We start from the raw sequence: 14534 nt of genomic DNA, 5'->3' as shown, positions 1-14534 counted from the left end.
TTATACGCCTCGATGCTCACCCGGCCGAGACAAAGAGGGAAATCTGATTTCCAACGGAATGGGCATATTAGAGCGATAGGTTGTCCCCGTCCCGTCAACTGAAGACGACGGACAAATACTGCCACCACCAAACATATAAGAAACAGTCCGAGCAATCCACCAGCTTAACAACCATAAGTCGCCAGGAGCCGATGGAATTACAGCCGAATTAGTTAAATATGGAGGCGACCAGTTACACCAAGTGGTTCATCAACTTGTACTCAAGGGGGGACAACGAATCATTGCCTGACGATTGGCAACGGGGCATTATCTGTCCTGTACATAAGAAGGGAGATATCACACAGTGCAGCATCTACCATCTATAAGATATTCTCCACTATCTTGCTAGGCCGGATAGCCCCATGCGCCCAGAACAACATCGGCCCATACCAAAGAGGCTTCACTCCAGGCAAATCAGCAACAGATCAGATTTTCTCTCTGCGGCAAGCGATGGAAAAACTGTTGGAATATGGACAACAGTTGCACCATCTATTCATCGACTTTAAAGCCGCCTATGATAGCATAGCCAGGGTAAAACTGTACACGGCCATGAGAGAATGCGGTATCCCGAGGAAATTGATAAGACTGATTAGGTTGACCCTGACCAATGTGCGAGGCCAGATGAAAGCAGCAGGATCACTCTCAAGACCATTCGACATCCAAAACGGTCTACGACAAGAGGATGCCCTATCATGCGTCCTCTTTAACCTGGCCCTCGAGAAAGTGATCTGTGATGCTGAGGTAAAGGCAAGAGGTGCGATCCTCTTTAAGTCCACCCGCCTATGCTCACGATATCGACATCATGGGAAGAACGACCCGAGACGTACAAACTGCCTTCATCCAGACTGAGCAGGCGGTGAGAGATCTTGGGCTGCACATCAATGAAGTCAAGACAAAGTATATGGTGGCAACGTCAGCACAGAAAACCAACCACCCAACAACATCAAACCGCACTGGTCAAACGGAAAGAATAAAGATGGGAGAATACAACTTGGAGACCGTTGATAATTTCTCCTATCTAGGGTCGAAAAGCCGATAACAGCTACGATGATGCACTCCGCGCACGGTTGTTGGCAGCCAACAGAGCCTATTTCAGCTTACAAAAACTGTTTCGCTCGAAACGTCTCACCATAGGGTCAAAGTTCTTACTGTACAAGACTATGATCTTGCCAGTCCTCATGTATTCCTCGAGGACTTGGGTTCTTAGCAAGAAGAATTGCGAACTTTTGGCCGCGTTCGAGAGAAGAATCCTCCGAAGAATTTGTGGTCCCCTACACGAGGATGGACGATTCCGTAGCCTACACAATGACGAAATCTATGAGCGATACCATGACCGTCCGATTGTGGATAAAATCCAGCTCAATAGGTTACGGTGGGCGGGTCACTTAATCCGTATGGATGAGGATGATCCAGCCCGGAAAGTCTATAAGGACAATATCAATGGTAGAAAAAGAAGACGAGGAAGATCCTGCCTAAGATGGAGCGATGGCGTAGATCAAGACGCCAGACAGCTTTCAGGGATATCAAATTAGTGGACCTCGGCGCAAAACCGGGATGTCTAGAGTTCCTTATTAAGGCACGCCTAGACCGGATACCGATTGTTGCCCCGTTGATGATGATGATGATATCAAGGATAATGATCATGCGATTATCAAGGATCTACAGAATTCTAAATCCACATATTGAATTCACTAGCAACCATTTTTTAATTCAAAGTTGCTGTACTAGAGTTCAGTTAAAGCTAAAATATCGAAGCAAAAGTATGGTATCATTAGCGATAAAATAAAATGAAGATGTTATTGTAACGTTTCAGTTATTAACTGTGGACAATATATATGCGGACACTTGGAGCATCACGTTGGTTAATAGTGGATCATGCCGCCAGACCCGGCATACCCTTTAATACACATTACCGGGCAGAAAGGCGAGACGACCCTCCTTTTGCAGTTGGTTAGCTCTAGCTAGAATCAGGAAATGGACGGCTGGCTCTATGATTCGAAGCCCGCCAGATCGTCCTAGTTCCCTATATAAATGCTATGGTTTTGTATATTGTGATGTAGTAGAAAAAAAGTTGATTGGGGACGAAAAATTGGGTTACGCCCCCAAGACGGCGGGAAATACTAGCGAATAGCTAGAGTAGATAATGCTTAAAATAGAGAAATATATTACTCGTGATTTGCTCCATTCTTTCACATACAGAATTGATATCGAAGGAGGTTCTGCGATATGAGGGTAATCGAAGGAAATGGCCTATCGTTAAGTAGTATTTAGCATTCTCAGCAAATTTAGGCAAACTCAAGCAAGCCAAGGCCCGCTATAGCGGAAATCGTCTTAATGGATTTCCCGGTAAGTTGAAGCATCAGCGCTAACAACAACTTGTTAGCACTGATGAAGGGAACAAGTGGTTCCCGAAATATCGGTATTTGCAAGAATAAATACCCACATCAACGAAAAAGAAACAACAAGTTTTTATTTCTTCAATCTAAAATATGGTTTTTGACCCTACATACTCAATGGAAAATAAAAGCGATGGAAGGAAAGACACATTTTATAATTACCTGGGGAGATTGTTTGAGTCATTGCCCAAAGCGAAGTGTACTCTAAAGTTACATATAAAAAAAATTCAACAAGGGACAAGTCTCCACAATAAAACCAACTTCTTAGTGACTTTGCATGTATAAAACATTGATCATTTATAAAAGAATTCGGGAATTACCAGATGTCTATAAAAGTTCAAAGTTAAAAGAAAATTGGTTCTTGGAGATTTTAGATAATAATCACAACACATCCTGGACTTTGGAAGATGAATCCCTCAGAAAAAATGACAGGATTAGGTTGAAAGTGAAATTAAGACCTTGGCAGAATGAATAATTGGGTATGCAGATCGGAGCGAAAAAGGGTAATTTGCTGGTGGAAAATAAGGATGTGCTAAAAAATCCTCATCAAATCAGCCTTAGAGGTGATATTATTAAAGGGAGAGGAAAGGTCTCGAAAATCTCCGAACACTCAAAGTTAAGACGCGGATATTAGCCCATGACCACACTTTGTCACTTTATTTTTGGTGCAAGGTTAAGGAAAGATTGCTTTGCTAACTTAAAGAAAATCTTAATTTAAAGTAGCATATGGCTCGAAAGTATCAAAACCAGAAAAATAGGACGATTCTCCCTGAGTTCCTATGTAAGAAATCCAAGCTTGCAAAAGAGAAATAATAAATCGCTGGAGATTGATAAGATAACAGTCAATCTCATCAAGTATTGAACTAGCAGCAATCAAAAACCTATAAATCCACCAAATCTGCGGTTAATGGGGCAAATGCACTGGGGTGATAATAATAATAATAATATATATTATATTCCGTCTACAAAAAAGGATACCAAGTCCGACAATTAGAACCGAAATCAAGTTATTTCAAATTTCGGAAGTAGTGGTCATTGTCATTTTTCAGGTAAGGCTTAAGTCAAACAGTTTTTCTATCTTTGCCATTTTACCTGTAGGTAATTGATCTGTCTAATTTTCAATACTATCTCAATTTTAATTATTCAAATTAGATGGAACTGTAAGGCTGTATCTTAACAATATTCAATTCGATGACTTTGTTCAGAATCAATACATACCTACTTTAAAAATGAACAACTACGCAATTTGGAAGAACAAGCAAAACGATTAGTGCCGATATACATATGCACATTTCAACAACAGAAAATGATTTTTCACATCAACGTGACTTTCAGTCTTTCAGTCACGATTACCCCCTCCTTATTGTTTGACGAAATTTCTACTGTATCTACTGTAGATATCCTTCTTTCAAAAAAGATTTTTCACCATAGCAGAGCGTAGTTTCGATCTACGGACCTCTGGGTTATGGGCCCAGCACGCTTCCACTGCGCCACTCTGCTGCGGGGAAGTAGTTGCTTGACCGAGATACTATCCAAAAGAAATCAGATGAGTCATTCAGATGAAAAAACCAGCCGGAGATGTTTCCATAAACTTATGAAAAAATGACAAAAATTGATTATACAGCTTCTGAGTAACATACCTGGATATCTATATTTTAAAAAAACTTATTTCTTGGCCTCGAAAAGCATTTAAAATCAATTAGATACGTATTAATTCTAGAGATGACATTTTTTGCCCCTGGCTACGAATATGGCACGTTTTGCAATTCTAGTGGCAATTATTTTAAAATAATCATATATTCCGATAGAAAAGTACAAGCTAATATGCAAAACCTTGTCTTCACCTTCATTTTTTCAGCAAATATTTAATAATATGATTGCCTTCCATCTAATATTACAAAACTAGTTTAGTACATATTATTAGTTATTATAATTGATAACAGTAATATATTCCTTTGATAACAAAATGCAACAAACTTTACATTTTTCAAACTATGCATTACCATCATTTAGATACTGAATAAACAAGAAAGAATCAAAAAAGAGTCCAACGTAAAAAATTACATGGTTCGTACTTCGCTTGGGGACGTATATATATATACATATATATATACATTGGGGCTTTGTTGCAAGGCTTAGTGGTTCTCAATTACTCTAATAAAATTGGGAAAATTTGTTTAAATTCTTTTGATGAGATCCCAGGGACACAAAGACAATATCCAACAAGGTTAAGAGTCGCTCAACAACACCAGAGCGACTCTTCGCCCTTGGATGTTTGGCAGTTATACCGTCAACCACCAGGGACGGGAGACCTAGGCGTTATATGGTTTGGACGAACCAACTCAACGAATTTATCGTCCGCGCCTATTGCCGTGTCACGGATTTGGAACGGAATCCATCAGGGTACAGACATCGACTCTATAACGCGTTCATAACCTGCTTTCTGGAACTAAGTCATGGTGTGGTGTCTTTAGCAAACCGGACTGAACAAAGGAGCAACTCGAATATTTTACCCATAAGACACCCCATGAAGGCAGTAATCAGTGGACGCTTAGTGATTGGGGATGGCGACCCAAGCTTTGACCGCGTTCATAGAATATGCTGAGATCCTCCCAGACGCGAGGCCAAAAATCCCAAAACTAAAGTTTAGTTCGGCAACTACCAACATCATTGCTGCCGTCGACAGAATTTTCGCTGATCGTTTGGTTAGTGAGATTACTACGACAAATGTTCATAGCCTGGTCTACGTTGCAGTTGCCACGGTTCGCCTCTATAATCAACATCTTAGAACGAACAACAGAGGTATGCGCAGGAAGACTTTACGTTCGGGATATTTCGACTCAACAAAAGAGTTGAAAAGTTGACAAAGGATTGGCCGTGTCACGGAGCACTCCTTGGAAATCCATCACCAAGAATGCACAGATACGTTGCCAACACCATTGGAAACTATCATCTGTCCAATGATATGGCCAGAAGTCGATAAGATTCACAGCTTCTGGCTGAAGCGATTCAACAGAACAGTTAAATGCAAATCAAATTAGTTCCAGAATTTTTCACCAAGGGGATAACTTTCCTCATTCCTAAGGAACAGGGTGCTTCTCATCCTTCAAATTGTCGACGAATTACTTGTCTTCCTACCATATACAAGGATGCGCAAAAGGGAACAAAGCAAATCTAGAAAAACTTTAGAAAAGATATGACATAATGAAATTCCGGGCGATTTTATTAACAATTTATACCAATTGATGCCTGCACGAGTTGCAGAAATGATTAGGACGAAATGACATTTATAGATACCTTCATTTATCTACTTTCTTTAAAAAAAATCTTGGTCACTGTACATACATAACACGTCCATTTCTCTTTCAACGGAGACGAAGAACGCTAAAACGGAGAGATATATAAATAAATGGCAACAGTGACATTTTGCGCATTTTCTCATGGAACGTGGACTCTCTGTACAGAAAAGAAGCTGCCAAACAGCTAGCCTCATTATAAAATTGATGCAACGGTTTTGCAAGATATGCGTTGGACAGGGACCGGTTTCTTGGGGAAGATCTGGTAAACCATGTGTATTCAGCCAAAAAATGAAGCCTGCTGTTATCGGCTTTGAAAACATAAGCGAAAACACTCTATTTTCGCCAAGCAATATATGCCTCATTGAGTTTCTTGCCCCTGCAGAGGAGACTGCAGGACTGAAGGACGATGAGGCTTGCCCCAGGTATAATATCAAAATCATACTTGGGGATTTTAGTAGCCAAGTAGGGACGGAGCCCGTATACAGGCGATACGTTGCCTCCCATAGCATACACAAAACTACCAATGACAACGGACTGCGGTCTATCCAACTACCAGTGTCGCACACAATGATTGTTAGAAGCACTTGGTTTGCACGGAAAGTGGTCCACAAACATACATGGGCCCCTCCAAACGGGAACACTTGCAACCAATTTAATCACGTGCTAATCGAACGCCGCCACCTCTTAGCCTCAGTGAATGCCAGAACATATAGGAGGACCTCGAATCCCCTCTGACAATCAGATAACAGATTACACTGAAGCCATCCATAACAGAGTCCTCCGTAACACCATTAAGGAGAAAATCGATGCCGCAATAACCTCACCTAGCAAAGGTCAAATGATCTTCACAACCACCATACTACTAAGAGTCGGAACAACCGGTTCGACGACGAATGTCAGCAAGCAACGGAACGGAAGAAGGCCGCATACGGGGCAATGCTGCACCATCAAAGAACGCAGGCATATGCAGAGACCGATCACGAGCTTCATCGAGTGAAGAAGCGACATAGAAGAAAAAAGTAAGTTTGGGAGAACCAACACGTCTGTAAACTCGAAAACTACCAAAAAGTCATCGGGTCATATCAAAGAGGCTTCACTCCAGGCAAATCAGAAACAGATCAGATTTTTTCTCTGCGGCAAGCGATGGAAGAACTGTTGGAATATGGCCATCTGTTGCATCATCCTCTCATCAACTTCAAGACCGCCTATGACGGCATAGCCAAGATAGAACTGTACTGTAAAACTGATAAGACTGACTAGGCTGACCCTGACTAATGTGCGAGGCCGGATAAAAGCACTGTTTCGCTCGAAACGTCTCAACATAGAATCAAAGCTCTTACTGTACAAGACAGTGAACCCACCAATCCTTATGTATTCCGCGGAGACTTGGGTTCTTAGCAAAAAAAATTGTGGACTCTTGGCCGCGTTCAAGAGAAGAATCCGCCGAAGAATTTTTGCCCCCCTACATGTGGATAGACGATTCCGTAGCCTACATAACGACGAACTTTATGAGTGATACCATGACCGTCTGGTTGTGGATAAAATCCGGCTCAACAGGCCTCGACGGGTGGGCTACCCAGTCCGTATGGATTAGGACGATCCAGCCCGGCAAGTCTATAAGGGTAACATCTATTGTAGAAAAAAAGACGAGACAGAGGGGAGCCTAAAGCAGGAATAGATTAGATACCGGTTGTTGCGCCGTTGATGATGAACAGTGGTATGAATGCTCAAAAAAAGATCAGTAAACCTACAAGGTGATCTCTGCCACCTGTAAGTGATTAGAGAGGTAGCAAAGGGAAATCAATTATAATGTTATTCCCCCCGTAAAAAAACGGGGCATGGAAGGCGCCGCCAGTGTCGATAGATATAATTTGGACTCTTCAGCTGATCGTTCCAACTGCGATGGAGTCCCAGAGCATGTACTCTCCCATTGTCCAAGATTCGTGGACGAAAGGAAAAACCTAGAGAAAACTCAAGGTGAATTACCGGTTCTGGAAGGTCAGATTCGAAGAATGTTCACATGTCAGCAGGATTATGATTCCATCAACGGCATGACTGGATCTATCCGCCATAAACCGAGAGACGGTGGTTTTAATGAGTAAAAATTGAACACATTGGCGTGACTGTCTCAGAATCTTCTGAAGATTTTCATCTCCTTAAAAAAGGGGAGAAAGCTCGAGAAATGAGTTCAAAGCGTCAAGATTGTATTGGGAAAAGTAGAGGGAATTAGAGAAATAAGTGCTATGAAGTGTGTCTAAAAAAAAAACGAAAATCAAAAGTCACTATACTAAAAAACTCCCCCACTTTTCGCTTGAAATCTGTGCACAGAATCAACATTATATTTTCACTATGGAGGCGTTTTGAAAATGCCAGGGATGACAACGAATTGAGCTCTTTTTCCCTGAATTTCGCATAGTGACGAAAATATTGACATATGAAGTCACGAAAATCAAATTTTTCAAAGGAATAGCAGGAATTTGACCGATCCCCTCGATATATAGGAATTTTTCCACTATGCATGTGGGTGTCCCCCAAATGCCAGCGGTGTCAGTTCAGCAACATCATTCACGTCCAAAATCAATAAACCCTGAGTAGTGGACACCCAGCTGTAAATTCTTCCCAATCTCATCGTCCTTCCAATTAGTTACGCACAACGATTACAACCCATTTGTAACAATGCTTCATATGACTCAACCCTCAAACAGCTGCGTAATGTTCCTCTCTCAATAATATTTAAATTAAAATTTGTTATTGGTTCGATAGAATAAACATCACAGTCATCGCATTCTACTTCAGCTTGAAATCCAATGAATAACTCGAAACGTGAAATGCTAAACGGAATAATATCAACGCATCAACAGTTTTTAATTGAAATTGAAACTTTCACACTCACTCACCCTCGACCACTTGCCGAACTACAAGATACACTAGTATCTGGCCAACTCTAGCTCTAGTCTCGTTTCATCTAAATATTGGGTGTATTTAGCTTTAATTTTCATTGCTGGTACCATGGAAACAATGGCTCGGATAGTGGAGCATAAATTTCTTGAATTTAATAAATTGCTTGTCTAATAGTTTACGTCTGAGTGGCGGCCTTGAATCTTATTGAAATTTGGAAATTAATTTGAGAATTTCATAACACAAGGAATTTTTGGGCGTCATTCAACTAAAAAATGAGTTTATGTCCCGCCGAGCGACGAATTTATATAAACTTGAACTTTAATTTAGGATGCTTTGTGTAAACAGAAAGTTTCCATTTGTTTGAATTTATCACGTTTCCTAGAAAAGATACAATTTAACTGAGAATTATTCAGAATCGAATAAGTAAAGCTTCGTTTCTTGGAAATGTTATTTTCTGGGAAGCAAAAAGCTTTTGGAATTCATACATATTCACTTTTGCTTGGAACTCGTCAAAGTGGAATGATTCATTGCATGAGATTTTCTTGACCCTTTTCGACCCTTGTCAATTTAGAATCCATTCTGCACGCTCATTTTCCACACGGAGAGGTCAGAGACATGCCTACTCCATAGATATCTTTTATCAATCAAACGAAGGATAGATATGAAGATTAACCAATGACAAGCTCAACACAAGCGTCATGAATTTGTCGATATGATACAATATTGCAATTTATCAAACTCCCAATCAAATTAATCGACGATATAACGTGCAAGCATCCAATTCATATTGCGGCGATGACCTCAATGGAACTATTGTTGAATTAATGAACTACAGAGGCCGCAGGGTGGATGTTGAACTGCTCCACATTCTATTATCGTTATCGCTCAATATGTAGCATTTTCATTCAATTCCAACCGTTGCGTATTGAAGTTGATAAAGGCTTTTGCAAATCTAATTTGTTCCCGCAAAAGGAAAGGGCATTTGCTAGGAATACCCAGCTTCGACGATCCTAGTCTAAATTGAATTTACAACTGATAACTCTTTCTTCAACAAGTGTATGAACCGAATGACTTTCAGAGTCCTGAATTCTGGCCCCAACGAGCACATCCTTCGAAAGACAAACTTTTCTTGAGAAAGATGAACATAAATAACCAAATTATTGAATTTTGGTCGAAGAAAAGGCCGTTGCGAGCAGCACTGAGTTCACAACACTTTCTCATTTCAAAATTGTTTATTGATCTTGTTAATGCTCCGGCAAAGCACTTAATATCTGCAAAGGGTTGGGCAGTTAAAACTAGGTCCTTAATTTAGATGTAATAATATCATCTGTTTTTCCTTAGAATTATCACTCCCTTATTTCGACGAGAAGCCACGCAATTAAGTGGAAAAGTAAAGGCAAACATCTTTAGGTTTGTGGCTGTTGAATTCTGTATAATTAATTAGTAGTGGCTTCAAAGGAAGGGCAATTATTTGGGTTATCTTCAATGGGAAGATTATATTTATGTTTGAAGACTGAAATCCTTTCCAACGTTGGTCCATTGCGTTAGATCTTTGGGCGAAAGTTCAAGCATAGTGCTATTTTAATATTGGTAGGCTTATGTCATTTGGGGACTTTCCTGGGCAGGCCCACTCCTTTCTTATTAAGTGAACTGACAACGAATTGAATTTATTAGTCACAGACTCAAGCCTCCGCGACTTGTCATCTTGCCTTAAACTTTACTTTCGAAAATTTAATTACGTATAATCACTTAGAGGAATTAATCAAATTCACATTATAACGATGATTTACTTCAAGTATTCATATTAAACAATCAAAAGGTTTAAAGACATAGGAATTGGTAGAGCTAACATCCGACAAAATTTTGTTTGCCTGCTAGTCACGTTTTGGATGCCTACCCCTGGCGAAGAACGAACCGAAGGATCAGACTGAGAATCGTCCTCTCTGCACTGTAAAATGTAATAGAATCCCAAGCAAATCTTGAATAGCACACGCCGAGCGTTACCAACGGAAAGCTTGGTCTCCAAAATGCGGACCTTAAATGCCTGATGGCAGAGCTAGCCAGGGAGTACATGTTTTCCGGATTATTCTTACGATTAATATATGGATTTAAATTTTAAACAATTCGGAAACCAAAAGCTCGGTGTGTGACGTCCCGGAGGTTCCCGAGTAATTAGCTCTGACCCCCTAGCTGGCAGTATACTTGGGTCCTAGGTAGTAGTCTTGAGAAAGCCACCGTGAAGAGCGAACAACGAATGACCGGTACATGTCGGTGGGATGGTATGAGCTTAGCTTTGCCAAGGTGGTAGTTCTGACGTGTATCAGTGTGCATTGACTCGGTGTTAGTTGCCCCAAACAAACGCCAACCCGTCCGTGAGTTCCGGGATCGCGTATATCAGGCCTCAGAAAACTGGGGTAGGGGCTTTGACCCCGAAGGTATACCCGTTCCTGACAATTGCGGCCTACTCCCTTGCACACGATGCGCTGGTGAAGTTCCCACCATAATAACACAAACGAAAATCGACAAAATATCAGCGAAGGAAGAAGAGGTGACTGCGTTGGGCGCAGCACAAAAATACATCGCTCACCGCAACGACCAGCGAAAGAGGCAGCAACGGCTGAAATAATCGATGTGACACCGAGACGCCCAAATAAAGAAGAGACCTTAATAAGTGGCGCGATTGACGGTGCGGGGACAGCGGCTCTAATACCCTATAGTGTCTCTGTTCCGGAAAAAAGCCCAATCAGAATAATTAGTTCTGAGGAGGTGAATTTGAACCGAGTGGAAGTGCAGTCGACCGTCCTAGATAGAGCCGAAGAGGAAAGGCTCATCAAGAAATGCGTCACAGTGGCAAAGCGTATGCGGTCGGCAACGCTGATCTAGAGGAACATCAGCAACGGCATCAAAAACGGGTTGATCGAACTGAAGGAACTACTGGACCGCATCTCCTTCTACAGGCGAACGTGGATAGTAGCGGAGGACGGGGGGAAAGCAAAAATAGCCGCACTTCCCGCTGAGAATGCTGCAAGCACCAAAAGGATCACAAACAGCCCGAGCGAACTGGGCAAAAAGCACAAAAAGCAAGACGTGTCTGAAGGAGACCTCATTCAAGTAGTTTTCCGGGCCCAAAAGAAGAAGGCAAAGAAGGATACAAGGCCACAGACATCCGTTTGTCCAAAGATAAAGAGGCGACGAACCAAAACTAGTAGCAGAAAAGCCGAAGAAAGAAAGAAGGACTAGACCGTAAGCTCTGCTCATTAAGTCAACGAAATGCAAGACATTTGCAGAAGTTCTTAGTGAAATCCGCTACAGAATGAAACCCGAAGAGAGCAGAAGTGTCTTCCATACGGAAAACGAAGTGTGGCGGAGTCCTCGTCGAACTAGGCTCGTTTCTAGTCTAGAGCCTATGTGCTTTCTAGAAATCCGAGATCTTGACTGCTTTACAGAAAAGGCGTGAATGTCCAGAGGCAACCAATGCCTGGATAGGTATCACTTCTGTGAATGCTCGTGGCCAAAACCTCGCTACAGTGGAAGCAATATGCGAGGAAACTCCTTAGTAGCTTGAAAATCAAAATTGGATGGGTAGTATACAGGGTACGAATGTCGGTAATCCCCATTAAGTACTACAGGTATCTGGACTATGGACACTCGTCAGCAACTTCAAAAGGACCCCACAGGGGGATGCGGTCAGGTAGGTCACCAAGCGAGGAGCTCCAATGAAAGCGAAAATTAGGTTGTCTGCAGGGATCGTGATGCGTCAGGTGAGTGCGTTGCACACACGGCGGGTTCAGGCCGATTTCTAATATTTAGGGCGGAACTAGAAAGATCCCGGGCGCAACTAGCATGATCCACATCCGACAAATTAACATGCACCGGAGTGCAAACGCTCACCAGTTGCTAGCGCAGTTCGCTGCGGAGATAAAGGTTGATCTAGTGCTAATCAGTAAGCAATACCGGAACGAGGATCCGGGCATCTCGACTTAACAAGTCTCGCTGCCATCTGGGTTCGGGACGACGTTCGACTTCGTGTTTTTGCTCAAGGCCGAGGCAATGGGTTTGTCTGGATTCGATATTTAAGGAAAACATTTTTAGCGTTTACCTGACGCCGAAAGAGACTATACCGGATTTTCGTCGCCGACTTGATGCTCTGGGGGACACCGTTTCGGGCACGAATGGGCGAATCCTGGTAGGCGGTGATTTTAAAGCTAGGGACCTTGAATGTAACATGCTTGAGACTTCACAGAGAAATAGATCCTGAAAATGGCGGCAAGAACCGGGCTCGTAGTTTTAAACACCGGATCCACCCCAACGGTTCGGCGCCTAGGCTGCAAAGGAAGCATCCCTGGCATCGTTTTCGCGTCGAAGTCTCTGACACCATCGATGAACGAGTGGCGAGTCCTAGAAAACTTCTCGGCAAGTGATCACCAGTACACATCTTTCGAAATGGTTGATGCTACTTGTCAGCATGCGCCAACCCGGCGCTTTAACTACGAGTGGAAAGTCGCGAGGGTGAATATCGGTTAGTTCATCTAAGCTCTTGGAACAGGCAGAGTTGCGCTGGACGGCACCTTGGAGGGTGGTAGCGTCGCAGCTGATACTATCGTAAACTCACTTATGAACCTGATAATGACAGCGTGTGAGGCCTCCAAGCCCCCGAAGGGACTTCGGCCGTGACAAGCTGTTTGGCACAAGGTTTACACACCAGCGAGGAGGCATGCGCCCTACAGAAAGAGTTTAGATCAGCAAAACAGAGACTCTGTAATGCGATAAATAAAAACAAAGTTCGCGGTTGACAGATCAACGAGGTAAATGAGCACCCGTGGGGACTTAGCTGTAAAGTTGCCACCTGAAAAATCCAGATGGACCACATTGTACGGGTATTATTCCTCAGACATCTCGTACGGCTTGATGTCAATAGCGCGGAAAGCATCGAGAATTGTATTCTTTCCACAATAAGAGAGCTCGAAAAAGCAGATCTCGCCATGAAAACTAAAAAGGCGCCACGTCCCGATGGTATCCCCCCGGAAATTTACAAAGTGGTGTTCCGCCAACGGCCAGACTTGATGCTCGGGGTGTTCAAAGTTACCTGAAGGAAGGCATTTTTCTATGTCGTTGGAAGGTAGTGAGACTCGCGCTAATCAGCAAAGGAAAAGAAGACCCGGAAATGCCGTCTGCGTACTGACTGCTGTGTATGCTTGGCACCACCAGAAAAGTGCCCGAAAAGCTTAACAGAAGTAGACTGAAGCGAAGCTGAAGCGTTTCGCGCTGCCGGGGACTTACCCTCAAGGCAGTTCGGGTTCAGAGCAGGGAGATCAACGGTGGACGCCGTTATGGCGGTCGTGGATGTGGTTTATCGACCCGATGCCCACAGCCGCCGATCTCGACGGATAGTGCTCCTCATAAGGGTTCCGTAGGATAGACAGATATGCGGGGCACCTTAGAAAACTCATTCGACGTGTCAAGTATCAGACGCTAGAGGGCCAAAGGAGGATGAAAATCACGTCGGGAGTAGCACAGGGGTCGGACCTCTGGAACGCTTCCTGGTAAGACTCGACATGCCACTAGAGTCGCGTCTGGTCGGTTATGTGGACGACGTTGCCGCAATTGTTGCCGGATGCACTGTTACACAGGCACAAAGCAGAGCTGGCATATTGATGCGACGAGGAAACGGATGGGTGACTGCTCATGGTTTTAGCCCTGCGCTGGAAAAAACCGAAGTAGTCGTCTTGATCAGAAAGAGAATTCCGACCCTGCGTCCCATATCAATCGGCGAGTTGAATATAGAGTCAAAACCAGCTATTAAATACCTTGGTTTAATGCTCGACCTGAAGATGATCTTCTTCGGGCAAATGAACTGCGCGGTTCATCGACAATTTCGATCCGTGGCTGAACTCGAACG

General features: G+C 42.9%; 1 protein-coding gene and 1 non-coding gene across 3 annotated transcripts in view; both read right to left on the bottom strand.

Moving 5' to 3' along the window:
- The window catches only part of LOC119655045 (protein vav), a 109592-nt gene that overhangs the window by 16612 nt on the left and 78446 nt on the right, over positions 1-14534 (bottom strand). The window lies entirely within an intron of this gene.
- On the bottom strand, positions 3864-3935 carry Trnam-cau. Its single transcript has one exon. It is a non-coding gene; the product is annotated as a tRNA-Met (tRNA).

Source organism: Hermetia illucens, chromosome 4 (genome assembly GCF_905115235.1).
Source record: "Hermetia illucens chromosome 4, iHerIll2.2.curated.20191125, whole genome shotgun sequence".
Taxonomy (NCBI): Eukaryota; Metazoa; Arthropoda; class Insecta; order Diptera; family Stratiomyidae; genus Hermetia; species Hermetia illucens.
Note: the sequence above shows the minus strand (reverse complement) of the source record. Positions and strands in the feature narration are given on the sequence as shown.